At 53.1% G+C, this 18,931-nt stretch overlaps 1 long non-coding RNA gene across 1 annotated transcript; it reads left to right on the forward strand.

Moving 5' to 3' along the window:
- The first annotated feature begins 763 nt into the window (after nucleotides 1–763).
- Nucleotides 764–4,179, forward strand: LOC144310312 (uncharacterized). The gene is made up of 3 exons (XR_013376037.1): nucleotides 764–1,052; nucleotides 2,806–2,980; nucleotides 3,633–4,179. It is a non-coding gene; the product is annotated as an uncharacterized LOC144310312 (long non-coding RNA).
- The last annotated feature ends 14,752 nt before the right edge of the window (nucleotides 4,180–18,931 follow it).

An 18,931-nucleotide genomic window follows, 5' to 3' on the forward strand; every position in this document is an offset into this window, starting at 1 on the left:
ATAAATCTGGGTTCAAAGCCCACTCCCTCCCCTCACCAGCTTTTGGATCTTGGGCAGGTCCATGAACCTCTCTCAGCCTCATTTCCTTATGTGTAAAATGGTGATACTATGATCAACCACATCTGAGGGTTGTGGTGAGGATGAGGAGGTTGAATGAGAGTTCGCTCTCATTGGCTGGAATGAGGGCCGCACTGCGGACAGAGGAGGTGGAGAGTGATGGGGAGGTGCCCCCACCTCCACACCTAAAGGGGTGGGATCTTTTACAAGTTCCTAGTCCTTAGGTGGGGTGGCTTGGGCTGGGCTCAGCAGGTGATTCTTCCGTGGGATGCTGTGGGATCCCTTGTGTGGCTGCAGTGATCTGATGGCTCACTGGGGCTGCACAGTCAGAGCAGCTGCTGCCACATGCCTGGTGATTGGTGTGGCTGCACTGCTGTCCTCCACTCAAGGGGCCTCATCTTCCCTAGGCAGATGGGGCCTCCTCATGGCCATCTGAGAGAGTGAGAGTGGGGTCAGAGGTTGCACATCACTTCTGCCATACTGTATGGGCCAAAGCCCTTTGCAGATTCGCAAAGTCGCATTGCAGAGAAGCAGTGCACAGGCCTGCATGTTTCAGCTCCATACTGAGAATCACCTTCTTCCAACTGTATCATCCACTTGGTAACCTATCCCCTAAATCTGCAGCTTTTCCTCTGAATAACATTCTACCGCTATTGTCATAGATTACCACAAATCTAGTGACTTAAGCAACACGATTGTATTAAAGTTCTGGGGGTCAGAAGTCTAAAGTGGTCTGCAGCTCTGCGTTTCTTCTGGAGGCTCTGGAGGCAAATGTGTTTCCTTGCTTTTCCCAGTTTCTGGAGGTACATTGCTTCCTGGCCTGCGGCCCCTCCCTCCCTCCCTCTTCCCTGCCAGCATCTTATGTGTCTGACCCCCCTGCCTGCCTCTCATGAGGACACTTGGGATTGCATTTAGGGCTTGCCTGAATCATCCAGAGCAATCTCCTCATCTCAGCACCATTCATCATATCGACACAGTTCCTTCTGCCAAGTGAGGTAAATATTCACGGGTTCCAGGGACTTGAGACACAGACATCACTGGGGTGGTTATTCTGTGCAGCACAGATTCTCACATGCTTTCTGTCTAATCTGGTAGTTTCCAGACTTTTTCTAACATATTCTAATATGAGCTTGGAAAAAAAAAAAAAAAGCATGCCCCATTCTATGTAATTAAAAGTCTGGGTTCCTCAGCTAAACTCCCTGGATTTACGTCCCAGGCCCACCCCCTGCCTGCTGCCCTGCACACTCCTCAACCTCCCCACACTTCTGTTTCCCCACCTGCGTGATGAGAGGTGCTCGTGTCCTGTGGTGCCTTATCACACGCTGGCTGATTTAAACAGCACACTTCCTCTGATGGCTCTGGAGGCCAGTAATCCAAGATCAAGGTTTCCAGGGAGGACTCTGGCTCGCAGGCTGCCAACCCTCTTGCTGTGTCTTCACATGATGGTTGGAGCAGGCGTGCTGGGCTGTCTGACGTCTGTTCTTATAAGGACACCGAACCTCTCGGGTCAGGGCCCCCCTTAGGAACTCATTTCATCTGCTATGTCATTGCCACAAGTTCAGCCATATTGGAGGTTAGGGCTTCAACACGTGGATGGGGGTGCACAGTTCTGTCCACAGTAGGGGTGATAGCATCTCACTGAAGTGTGAGGAGTGAATCGGTGTGGGTCTGTGAGTGGCTGGGGCAGGGCTGTGTAGCGTGGGCAGCACAAGGGCTAGCCAGCACTGTTTTATCTCTCGGAAGGCATGGATCTGTGCTCTGCTGCTGCTGCTTTATGCACGTTGTCAAACATAGCTGAGAAACTTTAAAAGGATGAGATGAATTGAAGTGGAAATTATAATTGTTTCTTCCTATACTGCCAACAGATTCTCTTACATACGTCTTTTTTTCTTTTTTTTTTCTTACATACGTCTTAGGGCACGTGTGCCCTGCTGTCCTGGCCTGGGGGTTCAGTCACTTGTGGCTCTTACAATGCAGCTTCCTGAGCCCTCTCGGAGCACTGGGCTCCCTGATGGTGGAGCCCAGTGTTTGCATTTTTAAAAAATATTTTATTTATTTATTTGAGAAAGAGAGAGAGTGTTGGGGAGAGAAAGAAGCAGGCTCCCCATTGAGCAGGGAGCCCCACGTGGGGCTTGATCTCAGGATCCTGGATCCTGACCTAAGCCCAAGGAAGACACTTCACCAACTGAGTCACCCTGCTGCCCCCAATATCTGCTTTTAAAACACATGTTCATGATGTCTGAGAAACTGCTCTTGCTCCTAGGAAAGCACCTGAGCCCCCGGACATCCCTCATGCTGGCCGGGCTCTGAGTCATGGTCACTCTGCTGATCTGAGTGCAGATGCAGCTGAGGAACATGAAGTTCTTATATCCACAGGGGCCATGCCACCACACCCATGCCCAAACCATCCTGGCAGCCCCTTACACCCTGCCCCCCCCCCCCATTTCCCATCTTTTTTCTTCGAGATACAAAACCATCCTGGAAGTTTGAGATTGGACTGTCACACCCAGGCCAGCACTTCCCTTTAAAGGGTACTTCCCATGGGACGCCTGGGTGGCTCAGTGGTTGGGCACCTGCCTTTGGCTCAGGTCGTGATCCCGGGATCCAGGATCAGGTCCCACATCAGGCTCCCTGCGAGGAGCCTGCTTCTCCCTCTGCCTATGTCTCTGCCTCTCTCTCAGTCTGTGTCTCTCATGAATAAATAAATAAATCTTTAAAAAAAATAAAGGGTGCTTCTCATGTTCTCAGTGTCCAGCGAAGCCTGCCCTGGACTTCCATCACTGACTCCGGTTCTCCCTCACTGTGAGCCCAGCTGCTCGCCAGGGACACCAGTTCTGGAGGCCCACCTGCCTGAGGCCGGCATTCATTTGAGAAATGTGGGAAATGTCAGCACCGTGGGCTGTGGCTGGCTGGCTGGGCGAGGGTAAGTGCAGCTGCCCTCCAGAGCTGCTTCCTGTTCACTCAGCTTCTCCAGAATCGCAAACCCCAGCCTCCACTCAGTTGGGGAAAACAAACTCACAGTTTGCCCTTTGCCCTCCAGGAAGCATTTACTAACAGAGCAGGGACTGATGAAGGCAGAGAGAAACTCTCTTTTCTGATTTGCGTTTTCATTGCCTGTGCTGGGTGCACAGATTGAAACCACACTGGGGATCCTTCTGCTGACCTCCCAGCCATGCACCTCTGACATCCAGAAGAGGTGAAGATTCCTGCCTCCCTTTCTGGCTCCCTCCCTTCTTCCTGCCTCCTTTTGTTTTCTTCCCTTCATTGTGTTTTTCCATGCTTCCATTCATCTTTTCTTTTAATTGCAAAATTACAGTATGCAGATGGTAAAACATAACCCAAACACTACAGACAGGTATGCAATGAAAAGTCTCCTACCCCAAACCTTCATGGTGCCAGACCCACCTTTCCAGAGCCAAGCAAAGTCATCAGTTTCTCCATGTATGTTTTCAGAAACCATCTCTATCCACACACACGTATGCACATGCACAGATCTGTTGTTTGTACACGATTGTGAACATGTGTGCGCAGATGCAAATGTGTGTTTATAATACGTTATACATCTCTTCTTACAGAAATGGGAGCATCCATATGCCTCATTCCTTTTCCTTCATCTGTCCCAGAGACTGTTCTGCATCACCTTGGACAGACCCACGTCTTCTTTCCCACTGACTGAGAGCTGCGTGTTGGTATACGGACATCAAGCTGAATTTATCCACTGCTCACTCCAGAGGCATCAGGCTGTTCTGGGCCTTCACTCTAGTAAACAGAGTTGCATGGAACATCGCTCCTGCACGCTTGTAGGAATGTGCCTTGGCACACATGTGCTGGTGCCATAGACAATGTGGGGAGCCTCCTCCGAGGCAGAACTGTGCTGGGGGACCTTCCATCGTGCTCCTGCCCAAAGCAACACAATGCCCTGCGGTCTCGTCACTTTAGGTGTTTCGTGGGGGGACTCACTCTCACCAGAGAGCAAAGATGTTCCATCAGCTTGATTTTCAAATGACTTAACCACAGAATCTACCTCGTCAGCCCTTGGTTTGTGAATGTGAGTCTTTCCCTGGAAAACACTGTTATTAAAAAAAAAAAAAAGAAGAAGAAGCAGCAGCAGAAGAAGAGGGCTGGTGGAGAAGAGCATCCTCAGAACATGGCCAACATTGCTCCCTGAACGGAGGGAGCCAGATGGACTAGAACCCAGACCCGCAGACCCCAGTCCCTTTGTTCTGCTGAGCTCCCCCAGCACCACAGAAACATTAAACAGCACTATCTCTGTCAGCTCAGACACAGTAAGATCTGTGCCTGCACCCCTCTGAGCCTTCCTCAGTTGCCAGAAGGGGTTTGGAACACACACATCACCCCCTGCCACCGTGTAGCCCGTTAGCATCTGAACATCTCTGGGGTTCGCAGAGGAGATGGAACAGCCCCAGATATGTTCTCCGAAGCAGAAACTTCTCCGGGATGGGGCCAGGCCACCCCTGCCCAGCTGGACAGAACAGGACTTTGGGCAGACTTGCCGGCTGCCACCTTGCTTCCCAAGCATGGCCGTTTCTGTGGACGATGGCCTGGCCTGCTGCCACCGCGAACCGCCCTGCCGAGCCCACCCCATTCATACCAAAACAACTGATCTAGAAATTATTTATAGATCCGAACTCCACAGAAACCATTGTGTCCTCCGTTGCTGTGACAACAGGGATGTGGCGCAAGAGCTGGGCTTGGAGGGACCATGGAGGCCAGTGAAGGCGATTGATTTCCAGCCGGGAGCCCCGGCTCACACGCGCCATCGGGGGTCACTGGGAATGAAAGGAGGCTTTCAATTGTGCTTCCAGTGAGGGCTGGCTCGTGTCCCGGAAAACAGCACCACCTGGGTGTTCAGCTGCTGGCTAGGGGTTGGGTTTTGTTCAAACCTCTTGATGAAATCATCCAGAACAAGCCTGGCGGAGCATCGGCCAGCTGTGAAGTCTTCAAGATCTGGCTCCTCACCCCAGGCCAGCTGCAGCAGGCTCCTGGGAGGATGGGGCCCAGGAATCTGTATTGTAGTTTCTGGATTGGTGAAAACCCATGGGACGTGGTGAACTAAACCTCTAGAGAGTCACACACATGCATCTGTGTCCACTCGCTGTCCTAGGCAATTTTGTTAGCTTCTCCGTTTCTTCTGGTTTTCTGCATGGATATCAAACATGTAGAATATAAGTGCTTTCCTTTCAAAAAATAAGGGTACTGTGTCCCCTCTTATGCACTTTGCTTTTTTCACTCAACAGTACATTTAAAAAAATTTTTTAAAAAGATTTTATTTATTCATTCATGAGAGACACACAGAGAGAGAGGTAGAGACACAGGCAGAGGGAGAAGCAGGTGTCATGCAGGGAGCCTGACGTGGGACTCGATCCCGGGTCTCCAGGATCACGTCGTAGGCTGAAGGTAGCGCTAAACCACTGAGCCACCTGGGCTGCCCTCAACAATACATTTTAAAGGGGTCTCCAGGGCACCTGGGTGGTTCAGGGGTTGAGCATCTGCCTTTGGCTTAGGTCATGATCCCAGAGTCCCGGGATTGAGTCCCACGTCAGGCTCCCTGCAAGGAGTCTGCTTCTTTCTTTGCCTGTGTCTCTGCCTCTCTGCATCTCTCATGAATAAGTAAATAAAATCTTAAAAAAAAAAAAAAAAGGTGTCTCCAAAATAGTAGCTGCCGCTGCTGTGTTTTTATGACCACACGGTGCTGTCCCTCTGTGTGCACGTACCACATGCTTACCTGGTTTTTTTTTTCTTAGGACAAATTGCCCAGAAGCAGAACCTAACATGAGGATTTGTTTTCAGGTGACTTTTAGGAGTGTCCATCTGCTGGAGAAACAGGTACAGGTGTGGGGGAAGGAGGCCACACAGGGTGCCCACATCTGGGTGAAGGGCTGCCTGGAGTGATAAACTCCCAGGCATTTCCACTGGGGATGGCAGAGCAGCTACAAGTGCCAAAGGTATCTTCCGAACCATCACCACAGCCTTGCCTGTTGGACGTGTCAACACGCCAAAGCTTCAGGTTCACAGAAATGGCAAACATGGATCCCCAAGACCAGGGAGGATCCCTGACATCATCCACTCAACTGAAGCTTGTTCTGTTGAAGTTGATTCAGATAGGCAGCTTCTCAGAGGTGCTCCCCTAGCTCGGGGGCCACTTGTATTTACAGAGTGCTCCCGTGAACAAGGGAGTGCAAAGGATCTGCGGGGTCCAGAATGATGCTTATTTCCTCCTGAAGCCTGGGGCCCAGCAGGTGGGCGCAATCAGACATGCTGGCCTGCTCCCATCACCCTGCTGCCGGGGCCTCAAGATCAGGAACCCCGTCTGCCAGCACCCTCTCTCCGTGGTGCACATGGAGCACCAATGCCAAAATGACTCCAGTCATCACCACATTTAATAATCTGTGTCATTAGTGTGAAATACATTTATTGGTAATAACATGGTGATTGATTCCCCGCATTTGATAGTAAACGCTCAGGTCTTTCAAGTAAGCAGAATCCCAAACATGCTGGGATGGACTGTGTCATCCCAGGCCTCTTAGCGGTCTCTGTGATCACTGGGCGCTGCTCCCACACAGGCCTGCCTGCCGGGCCTGCTCTGTAAATCATCCTACAGCTGGAGGCCTGGCTCCAGCAGAAGCTGTGTGGTCCCGAGTGAGCCACAGTCTTCTCAGTTGAGATGTGTTTCTGGAAGAAGCTCCCTGTAAGGACTTCTGACTCTGCTGGCCACCATCATGCTGTGATGGGCCTCACTGCCTCCCCCCTTCTGTGCAGATCCTGCTGTGGGCAGTCCTCAAGCCATGTGGCATGTGGGGCTTGAGCCAGTCTTTGGGATGTCTTAGGGCAAATGAGAAAAAGCACAGCCCTCTGGGTGCAGGAAGCTTAAAGGTTCACATAGTGACAGGGACTCAGTCCATCTGGGCTGCCCGAGCATCTGTGCAGCCTGGTCTGTTAACTAACAAAGAAAACCAAAGCAGCAGAGGTGGAGGTTTCTATCTGCTCTCTCGTGTCCAGGGCAAGCTGGCACGGTTCAGGCACCCTCTGATTTACTCAAAACTCTCTGAGTCCCCTGCTGCTGACTTGTTTGCTGGCCATAGGCTGTAGGCTGGCCCCCAGGGAAGATCTGCATGCAGGAGGGGCCTCAAGGTGCTGCCAGGCAGAGGGAGCACCTGCACTGTGATGAAGCCTCACAGGCCTCAGCTGTCCCCACAGCGAGCTCTGAGACTAGGGTGGCCTTTGAAGGTGTCTCAAGCATGGGTGAGGGGCTGAGCCTTCGTCTCCCCTCAGGGATCACAGGGGACTATGGCTCTGGACAAGACCACTGTCTTCAGCTTGAGGGTGGTCCCAGAGAGGGCTGAGAGCGGAGGGCCACCTCCCAGAGCAGTCGGAACCAGGTGGAGTGCAGCATGTAGTGCCTAACCAAGCTGGCTCACCTCAGGCCGCATCCCAGCCAGCAGGAAGGGGTGCAAGGGAGGGTGCTCCCCGGGCTTTAAGGGTGTTCGGGAGCTGTGCACATCGCCTCTGCGCAAACCCCTGGCAGGAACTCAGTCACATGCTGTGTCTCCCTGCAAGGAGGCTGGTGGTGCCGTGAGCTGAGTATGCCTGTTAGAAGCCAGGGGTCTCTGCTATGAGAGGGGCAGGGAGATAGATCATGGCACCAGTGCCACCACAGGCCAGCCCAGAACCCAGGGCCCCAAACATTAATGATGCCAAAGAAGAGACTGAGGCCTGACTCTCTGGGGCAGATAGGAAATATGGGATGTTTAGAACTCAGAAGGACCATGTGTGTTTGTTTTCTAGGCTGCATAATAAATTACCGCAAGCTTAGTGGCTGGAAACACCCGGTAACTGTGGGTCAGGAGTTCAGGCTCTCGGCTGTGCTAGGTCTCTGCTCCAGGCCTGCAGTCTTGATGTTGGCAGGGCTGTGCTCTCATCCCAAAAGCCAGCTAGGGAGGCTGGTTCCAAGCTCACTCATATTGTTGGTGGTATTTCTTTCCTTGTGGCTGGAGGACCTCACTTCATCACTGGGTATCACCTGGAGGCCATGCTCAGGCCCAGCCTCACGGCTCTGTCCATGGGCATTTCCAGCACGGCTGTTTACTTCTGCAAGGCCTATGGGAGGCTCTCCCTTCCTCTATCTAAGACAGAGCCTAATGCAGTCCTAGCAGTGGCATCTCATATTCTAGTGGTAAGAAGCAAAGCACAGGGTGCTTGGAGGAGCTCAGTTGGTTGAGCATCTGACTCAGGTCATGATTTTGGGGTCCTGGGATCAAGCCCCTCATTGGGCTCCTCACACAGAATGGAATCTGCTCTAGGATCCTCTCCCTTCCACCCCCTCAAATAAATAAATCTTTAAGAAAAAAAAGGGAAGCTAGTCATAGGTCTTGCCCATACTTGCAGGGAGGGGATCCCACAGGGTGTGGTTCATTGCTGGTCACTCTAGGATATGTCTGCCACAGCATGAGATTGTGGAAACAGTTTCAGAAGGTCTGTGTTCCATTCTAGACTCACTTCTGCTACTGCTGTGTGACTTCAGGCAAGCTACGCACCTTTTCTGGGCCTCAGTGTCCTCATCTGTGTGACTAAGCAGTAGAGATCATGGTTAGTAGTTTTGACATTGAAGTAGATGCACAGTTTTCTTATGTTCAAAGGGTGTGTTTAGCTGTGCTGTTTTTGTATTAATCCTAAGAATGCTCCCAGCTGTGGCTACAGATGCTAGCAATAAGTGTGCCAAGTTTAAATGGTCCGTGTACACATCTGTATAATTCTACAAGGGCCAGAATGCTGCCCTCACTTCACGGACCAGGACAGCTAGCTCAGAGAGGCTGAGAGACCTGCCCAAGTCACCCAGCAAGAAAGCGGCAGGGCTGGGCACTTGGCCAAGGCAGTCCCAGCCTCAAAGCATGTGTCCTTCCTGCTGTCCCTCTACTTCTAATTGGCAGCTGTCACTGCTCTCTGATGGAATTTAACTTTCTAGCCGGTAGGCTGGGGGTGGGGGGAGGCTGCCTTTTTGACCTTGACAAAGTACTGGGTGGGGGGAACCTGGGCCACCACACCATCCTGCCTACCTCTCCCCTCCCTCTGGCCAGCTGCCTCCATCAGAGCTCAGGACACATTCAGGAAGGGATGGCTCGGCGTTCTGGTGGCAAGGTGGGCCCTGGAGCGGGCTGAGCGTCACCATACATCTTTATGACATCCCATCTCAAGGAGAACCATGATCCAACCAGTCATCACCAATGAAATTGCCTTTGGAACCCATTGCTGCATTTGCCACCACTGCCTTTCTGACTTTTACTGGGGTTTCCATATCACAGGAATTGGGGTTTCTGAAGTGGGGGGCATTGCACCCTCACAGTAGGACAGCATGAGTAGGTGCTTATGGGGTTTGGCTTACAGTATGGTAGGCAGAGGGCCATGAGGATACTGCAGTGACCCCACATGCACAGCTGCAGAGCTGCTTCCACACTGGGCCTGGGGGATGCAGGTGAACATGGAGGGAGCACATGACGCCATTGCCTTGAGGGGGGTGACCCTCAGTTGAAGGACTTGGCCAGACGCAGCCCTGGGGGAAGGGTCCAGAGGAGTACACACTTGGGGCTCCTTCTGCACCTCACACTCCATTTGCACCAGGGCACCCTAGAGGCATCCAGAAACCAGAGGAAAAGGATGGCTATCTCTGCAGAATGTGTAGCTCAGCTCGTTGGGCAGACAACAGGGTGGACAGGGGCAGGACGCAGATGTGCAGGGTGGTTTTGGTGACACCTGTGCAGTGGCAGCCATCTGAGCAGGTGTTTGTGCATTTGCACCAGGTTTTGGGGCACATGTTTGTGGCAGGCTGAGGATGTAGCCAAAATCACATGGTGAGCAAGGAACAGAGCCGACGTGTTAGTCAGACTCTCTGGCCTGGATCTGGGTGCAGGAGGAGGTGCAGCAGAACCATTCTGCATGATACATGGAAGATTGGGAGGTGGGGAGAGCAGACCCAAGGGAGGACGCGAGGAGGGATGGAGGTGGAGGCAGTCTGACTCTTTGATGGCACGCTGCCTTTAACAGCAAAGGGGCCTGTGACTACAAAAAGCAAACATCTACAACTCTGGGAAACAAAAGTCGTATCTTCCTGACTTTATGGCTGGGAAGGAATTTTTTTAACAAGATCCCCAAAGCACAAACCATGGAAGAAAATACTGGTGGCTTTGATGTTAAAAATGTAAAAATTTCTGGGGGCGCCAGGGTGGTTCCATCCATGAAGTGTCTGCCTTCGGCTCCGATCATGATCTCAGGGTCCTGAGATCGAGCCCCACACTGAGCTCTCTGCTCTGTGGGGGAGCTGCTTCTCCCTCTCCCTCGGCCGCTCCCCCAACTTGTGTTCTCTCACTCTTTTTCTCAAATACATCAATAAATAAAATCCTTTAAAAAATGTAAAAATTTCTGTTAAAAAGTGAAAAACTACGAGACACAGACTAAAAGTTACTTGCAATATAAGTAACAGATGAAAGATTAGCAACCAGACCATAGGAAGAGCCTCTGAAACTCTGTATGAAAAAGACAAGGAACCAAGTGGAAAGATGAGCAGAGGACACAAGCTGGTGAGGCGAGAGGGAGAGAGAATGTGCTTGGGCCACGTGTGCTGCACACTGCGGGACTCTCCAGTCCACAGGACCACACAAGTGAAATCACAGCGTGATGCCTCTTCATGCCCAACAGGTCAGTGAAGCACCGGGTGTGGTCAGGATGAGGGAGAGTAGGTGTCTGACACTTGGCTGCAGAGAAAGTCCCAACGTGCAGCACCCAGCAGGGGAGACACCGCAGATGTGCAATGACCCAGCAGTACTCGTTAGAGTTCAGGCCACATAAAAATGCTCCCAGATGTGCAAAGACACACGCATGAATGCTCACTGTATTATTGTTTGTAATAGCAAGCAGCCTGGAAGTGTCAATCAGTGGGAGAATGAATCACTAAATTATGGTAAATTTGTATAATGTGATCCTGGAGCCATTGCAATAAATGAAGTAAGGCTGATAAAATCTCCCAACATAATGAATTAGAAAAGCTTAATGGCAAATGTGGCATAACACTACTTCCATACAGTTTGAAAGGAAGCCCAGAAAAGGTGGTCTAGGGTTTACCTGGGATGGCTCGCAGGGCTGAGATGCAGACTCCTCCCTCCACCCTCCTTCCACCTTCTCAGAGAGCACCACTGTACAGGCTGGGAGGGGCTGGGGTGTGAGGCAGTATGTAGGGGTGTGTGGGTGTGCGGGAATGTGAGTGTGAATGTGCATAGCACATAGTGCTCAGCTGCGAGTGTGCCAGAGTGTAAGTGGCAGAGATGGATATGTGAACATGGGTGTGAGTGTGCCGGAGTGTAAGTGGCAGGGATGGATATGTGAGCGTGGGTGTGAGTGTGTCAGAGTTTAGGTGGCAGGGCCGTGTATGTGAGCATGGGTGGGTGTTAGTATGGAACAGTGTGTAACTGAACATATGTGCACATGTTGGGCGAGTGTGAGAACGTGTGTTTATATGAGCATGTGTAGGAGTGTGTGCGAGTGTGTGACTGTAGTGCATGTGAATGTATGTGAGAGCGAGTGTATGAGTCTGACTATGAACATGTATGTGTGTATTGTGATGAGTGTGACGACGGGTGTATGAGTGTGTGCTAAGATGGGGCTGAGTCTCTGGGTCACAGGTGTGAAACCCTGAGCAGCTGCAGCTGGCTATGCTGGTGACTTGGGGGCCATCCCCAAGGTCCCCGTCACTGGGCACGGGTCACTCTTGCAGCCAGAGCCAGAGGGGAGACACCCGAGGAACAGGGTCGCCGGCCTCCTTGGGAGTCACCTTTGAGGGAAGAATTCCGTGATGGGGCCCCAGGCTTGAGGACCTTGTTCCCCCCTCCCCTCCGCCCCCCCCCTTCGGTTATAGGAAGGTTCCTGCCACGTGCGCTACCCAGGATGTCCGGCAGGTGGCGCTGCCCAGGCAGTTTGCAGCAGGATATCTGGGTCTGGGCCCACCGCTCTGGGTGCAAGCCGGGGAAACTGAGGTAAGAGTTCTCGTGCCCCCGAGACTTTTCCTTCCACACCAGGGAATTCATTCGCACAGGCGCCACGTGTTTGTGAGGACCTGCTCCATGCTGGGGGCTGTGAGCAGTGGTGAGCAGAGCAGATTGGGGCTCCCCTGGAACTAGCATCCCTGAAACAGGACAGGTATGTGCTCGTGGGAAATGCCTGGCCCTGACACAGGGCCCTAACCCCATACCCAGCACAGTCTGCATGTAAGCCCCCCAGTGTCGGCTGGCCCTGAGCCCCATCTGGGTTCTACAGTTATGGCTGTGCACCTCATCTCTCTCGTTAGCCCCTGGTCTCTTCTGTCTCCATGTTTCAGGGATAGAAAGCACATCCTCGTGCACAAGAATGGGGACATCGATGGACCTGACACACTGTGCAAAGGCACTGGGGTCCCTCCATGCAGGCACCTGGTTTGTTGGAAAGTGTATGTTCAGGATGTGCTCAAGTCCTGTTACCTGCGGACGTGGCCTTCTTCGGAAATAGAGTCTTTGGAGAGGTCATCAAGTTAAGCTGGGGTCATGTTGGATGGGGTAGGGTGAGCTTTAAATCCAGTGTCAGTGTCCTTATAAGAAGAGACACAGGACAGACACACAGCGGAGAGCCCCTGTGGTGACAGAGGCACAGCCTAGAGGGACGGGTCTAGGGGCCCAGGAACACCCTGGGTTGCTGGTCACCAGCAGAAGCTGAACGAGACAGGAAGGCACCTCCTCTAGAGCCTTGAGGGAGTGTGGTTCTACTGACATCTCACTCTCAGGCTTCTGGCTTCTGGGAAAGCCCTGCGGCCTGCGTGCTTTGCGATGGCAGCCCCAGGGCGCTAGTGCAGAGGGCACGCCCAGCACTGGGAGGGAGGCTTCTGGCTCACAGCAGCCCTGAGGGGCGGGCTGGCTCCCCAGGCTTGGCAGCCGACACAGGCCAGATGGGTGCCTCCGGGGCTGGAGAGCAAAGGGCTCCCACCCAGACTCGGCCCAGATCTCTGCTCAGCAGCTGCAAGCTGACCCCTCAGCCACCACTTTCATGCACACGTGTCCCTGTGTGCACCCCCTTCTGGCCAGTGTGTGCTCTGGGCATGCACCTGAGTGGCGCTCCAGGCCGAGCATGGTGAGGGGTCCTGTGCCTGCCACTCGCGGAGACTCAGCTGTCTCACCTGCAGGAGCATAGTAATAGCTGGCTCACGGGGCTGTCGTAAGGATGAAGGCAGCAGCCCCTGCTGCCCCGCTGCCTCGCGGGGGAAGAGAGGTGCTCTGCTAACGGTGGGTCCCGACTGTGAGGACTGCGTGTGGCTCAGAACACAGGCTGAGTGCGCAGAGGGACTACGGCGCCCTGGTTCCCACTGGGAAGTGGCTAGCCTGCAGCAGGGGGCTGGCAGTCGGTCAGGCGGGGTGGGGTGGGGGGTGGGGCTGGAGCAGCCGGGGGCTCAGAGGAGATGCTGCACCCCAGGGCTGAGGGGAGAAAGTCCACCTATGCATAGGGCTCACACGTAAAGCTCCGGCACAGATTGTGGGTTGAAACCCCTGCTGGAAGAGCTTTGGACACGGACAAACACACACCCCATGGGTCCCTGGGTGGAACGTGAATGCTTAGGAGGCATTGAATCCATCAGGAAGACTCCCAAAGTTGGGGTAGAGTGTACAGCATGCAGTGGATCACGTGATTTTCTAGCAACACCTGTCAAGATCCAGTTTCAGACACTGACTAAAATCCATTCATGTGACGGGCACCTGGATGGCTCTGTGGGTGAAGCATCTGCCTTTGGCTCAGGTCATGGATGTCATGATCCCAGTGTCCTGAGATCGAGCCCCAAGGTGGGGTTCCCTGCTCAGCAGGGAGTCTCCCTCTGCCTCTCCTCCCTTACCCCTGCTCCTGCTCTCTCACTCTCTCTCTCTCAAATAAAATCTTAAAAAAAAAAAATCCATTCACATGAGTATGGGAACCAAAAACAGACTGTGGGGCAGCAGGAAGCACAGGCAGGAGCAGGGGGCCTGGGAAGACATTGGGGCCAGGCCTCCCACCCTCTGCAGAGGGGGGCCTGCATGGTCTGGCCCACAGGATCATCCTCTGTGGCCAGAAGTATCTGCTTCTGTCTGTAGCAGGAATAGGCAGCTGGAACCCCAGGTGAGAGACACTGAGGTTCAATTTTTGTCACTTTTTTAAGGTCAGATATTTCTGTAGGAGCCACATGCTGGCCGTCTAATGGGGGGCATATTACTGATGTCAGTGGACACATAGACTATGAGATACAGTAGTCATTCTGGTCAGATTTGTCACTCTCTCTGATGTAAACTTTGGTGCACCTGGCTGTTTTAAATGAACTGTCAAACACGGCCTGAGGGTCCCTGGGCATCTTCTCTGCAGCCAATTCAGTAAAGCCAGGCTGGCCAGAGGTGCTTTGTGCTTGAAGATGTTCCCCCTCAGTGTTATTTATTGTGGAAGATGTTGGGAACAGTGGACGCATCCAACCACAGGAGATGGCAGGGTGAACAGTGTTGCTTTCTCCAGCCAGAATGTTCCAGGATCCTCCACCAAGGCGGCCAGAAATGTGAACACGTGCACTCCCAGGTCCAGCGATTTCACTTCCCAGAATCCCTCTCAAAGGCACGCCCAAGGGAGAGTATACGGTGTTGCACAATTATTGTGAAAAGTCGGACTCCACCTCGCTGTCCCCCAGCAGAGACGATGTTCAATAAGTTTCTGAACTTGGACGGTGCAATAGAATGCAGAACAGATGATGGGCAAGCTCAGAGAATTCAGTGGACGGTGGGTTTGTGAAGGTGTGCATGGGGCCGAGGGCCGTTAGCAGGGGATGCGGGAGCCTGCAGCCCTAGGCCGGCGGGAATGCAGCCCCTGACCGCCCGCCCGCCCGGGACACTGTGCAGGGCCAGCAGGACAGTAGGTTCCCGGACAGATGCTGTGGCATTTACAATGTAAAAATGCGTATGAGTATATCCAGAACTCCTAAATCCGATATTTTTTAGTGTCCTCTCTTTGTGGGGGTGTGAGGTTATATAATGAGGTAAAACATATGAATATATGTACATGTGTGAATATATACGTATGTGTGGATACCTCTACACACATATATGTGCATATAGATACATCTATAGAGATGATTTTTAAAACTCAGTCTGGAGGCACCTCGGTGGCTCAGTTGGTTAAGCATCTGCCTTCGGTTCAGATCATGATTCCAGGATCCTGAGATCGGGTGCTGCAACGGGCTCCCTGCTCAGCAGGGAGTCTTCTTCTCCCTCTCCTCTGTGCATACGCTTTCTCTCTCTCTCTCTCAAATAAATAAATAAGGTCTTAAAAAAAAGTATAAAAAAATAAAACTCAGTCTGGCCTGGTGAGAACCAAAGGGTTACCAGTGACAACCCATGGATATTAGGATTAAGGGCAATCTTTTTTTCCTCTCTCTTTGTTATACTTTTCATTTTCTGAAAATTTTGCAATGAGTACATACTGCTCTTACAATAAGAAAAATAGCTGTTTTGCAATAAATACATAAATAAATAAATGTTGCAAAGGAAAGCAGTGCTTACCAGGATTACGAAACAGTACGGACAGATGCTTCCAGAGGTGCCGTGACATGGGCCAAGAAGGTGGGTGGCCTGCAGGTGCTCAGTGTGTGTAGGATATGTGCAGACAGAGGCGACCCTGCCTGGGCAGGGGATGCAGGGTGGCCCTCTGGTGGGCGAGGTAGCATGCGAGGGGCTGCTTCTGCCCCTTGTCTCTGCACTCAGCTTTTCTGTAAGATTCCCGCACAAAAATGAACTGAACAGGCTTTTCAAAGAGGGCAGCGAGGCTCAGCTGCGAGGAAGGGGGCTGGACACCATCTCCAGACAAGAGGAAGGGATCACATTGGATTTAGAAGGTTCTATAAGATGGGACAGAGTCTGCTTTCCCAGTTCCCATATGGGAAAACTGCGGAGCTAAAGCTCCTTCCACTCTCACTGTGCCCTCAGTGTGGCCACTGGCTCTCTGCAAGAGCTCTTAAGACTAGATGCTCTGATAATCCACATCTTCTTGAAAAAGAGCAGTTACGCAACTGGCCCAAGGCCGCACAGCCAGAAGCGGGCTTTGAACCGCAGAGCCAGACTCTGAGGCCGCATGCTTGGCCAGGCTTGCTGCTCCAGGAAGAGCTTTCCGCTCCAGCCCACGGTTCCATCCTTGCTGCTGAATGCTGCTGTCCTGCCTGCGTCCAGGCTCTTCCTTGCCTGAAACACCCTCACTTCTACGCTCTGCCTGGGGGGAGGAGTGGCTGGGCCACTAAGTGGGCAACGTCCCTTCCTACACACTGACTTGCCAGCCGGCTTTGGGCCATGCCGCTCACACCCAGCGTCACCGGGCACAGTGGCCGCTTACTCACAGCTGGGTTAGCGTCTCCACTTCCCAGCCAGACAGCATTTTCCCATCCTGCCTACACTTTCTGGAAAACCAGGGTGATGGTTGGTGACTGGACGGGCCCGGCCCTGAGTGGCCTTTCTGGCGGGTTGGGCCCCGGGGACACAGGCACAGGAATAGCCTAGCCTGTCCCCAGCTGCTAAAAGACCACCCAGCTGCTGGCGTCAAGGTCCTAGTGCCCAATAGACCTGTCCTCTGCTTAGGACTGGCCCTATTTCCTTCCTGGGCAGAACAGAACGCAAAGCCTCAGACTGTGACCCCAGGGGTTTCCGGGCTGGGACTTGGGGTACAGTGGGGGTGCAGAGGCCATTGTCTCCAACAGCCTGGACATTCCTGTCACCATTTGGGCTCACAAGGTCCCCACTTCTCAGGAAGGACAAGGACAGGCTGCCTGGAAGCCCAGCAGTGAGATCTGGCTCCCATTGGAACAGGGATTCCTATGGGGTTCATGGAGGGGCTTCAAGGGTCTGTAATCTTAGATGGGAAGAAGGAATTACACTTTTTCCCCACCGATTTTTATCTGATACACGCAGTACCCAGCCTCAGTGGGATTCACTGGGAGGCAACTGTACTGCCCACAGAGACTGCAGAAGGTCATATCAGCCAGAGTCAGGGAGTCAGGGCAGGCATCTCAAAGAAATGCTATCCTCACCTCCAACCTTCCAGGCAGGTGCCGTGATCATCCCCACTTTACAGATGAGAGAACCAAGGGTCGGCCCGGAGACGTTACTCAGGCTTGTGAATTCCAATGCAGGTCCACCTAGGCCCCCCTGCCCATCCGTCCTCTTATTTTTGGACATATTTGAGAGTACGTTTGCTTCTCCCTAAGTACTTCGGCATGCATGCCATTAACAAGATGTTAATACTGCGGACACTTAATTTTACTTCTGGAGATACAGATGTCCTGCCTCCCTCTTGCCTGTCCTCACTCCCACCCTGCAACCAGAGGCTGGGATATCCTAGGCCAGGAACCAGCAGGACCCTCTGAATTCCCCCCCTAGACCCCCGGTTTCTGGAGGACCTTATTCCTGGGAGAATCTGAGGACAGAAGCTGGTGTCTTAGCTTGCTTGGGGCTCATTTCTCTGGAAGCCTTCAGTGCTGCCTTTCTGCTATGGGGACACAAATGCAACTTCTCCCCCTGGATGTCCTGCCAGCTCTGACACCGATGCCGAGCTCCTCACCTTGGACCAGCTGATCCCACAGGTAGTGAGCCCTCCATTGCTGGAGGCAGTTAAGCAAAGGCTGAATGGAGCTCTGGAGTGGGAGGAAAGATATCGTGGAGCTGATTTGAAACCAGAAAGGGACCTGAACTGCATCAGGGTTTCTCCACCTCTGCTGCGTTGGTACTCTGGGGCTGGTGGCTCTGCTCCTCCGCCCTGTGTGCTGCGGGCTGTTTTGCAGTTTCCCTGGTCTCCATGCACTAGAGGCCAGAAGCACCTCCCACCCAACCAGAATGACCATCAGACATGCCCGCGGCCATTACTAGACGTCCCCTGGGCAGAACTCATGCCCTGCTGAGAATTCGTGAATTAGAGGAAATTGAAGGTCCCTTCTATCCTCAAATCCCAGGATTTATTTTGCTCCCAGGACAACCCCCTCCATCCTCTGTTCACCGCTGCAGCCTTTCGTTGCTATGGAAACTGGGCATTTCCCTGCCTCTCCATCTCCTTGCCCACCTCATTTATACCTTCTTCCAACCAGCAAAACTCATGTGTGGAGCTGAGGGGGCAGCCCCACAGGCAGCCCTCAGTTTCTCCTTCTGCCAGATGGGAGTGACAGTCGTCTCACCCCCCAGGACTGAGGGTGAAGTGAGAGGTGCTGGCCAAGTGCGCAGAATCAAGGAGTCTGCAGGGGAGGAGGGGCAGCAGACAGAAGTGGCTCACTGCCCGGAGCGGGTGGGGTGGGGAAGCTGACACCCAGTTGGAAATGAAGGAAGGGGGTGCACGAGCAGCCGTGGACAGCTGGGCAGTGTGCTGGGCTTGCAGACAGACCTGCCCCGGGGGCAACACGCCCCTAGGGGCATTTAGGCAGGGGCGAGAATGGGGCAGGAGAGGGGGTAGGAGGCAGGCTGGAGGCAGTTACAGCCGTCCAGAAATAGGCAGTGAGGATTGGGCCCGGAGGTGATGGCCAGAGGCGGGCTGGGCAGGGGAATGCAGAGGGAGGGAGGACAGGATTTAATGGAGAAGGAAGAGCCAGGTGTGGGGACCCAGGCCGCCTGGGGGTGGGGCTACATATCCTGGGAGGGGGCCATATACCCTGGGGGTGGGGCCAGGAGTGCTGGCCTTCTGGCGGTCTCCCAGCCTGCTTTTCACGGGGCTACCTCTGTGTTTCCCTCATAGTCTTAGCCATCTGGCCAAAAGGTACCTTTAGAAATCATTGCCTGGAAAGCATGTGCCTGGAGTGGTTGGAGAC

Source organism: Canis aureus, chromosome 3, assembly GCF_053574225.1.
Source record: "Canis aureus isolate CA01 chromosome 3, VMU_Caureus_v.1.0, whole genome shotgun sequence".
NCBI classification, from domain to species: Eukaryota; Metazoa; Chordata; class Mammalia; order Carnivora; family Canidae; genus Canis; species Canis aureus.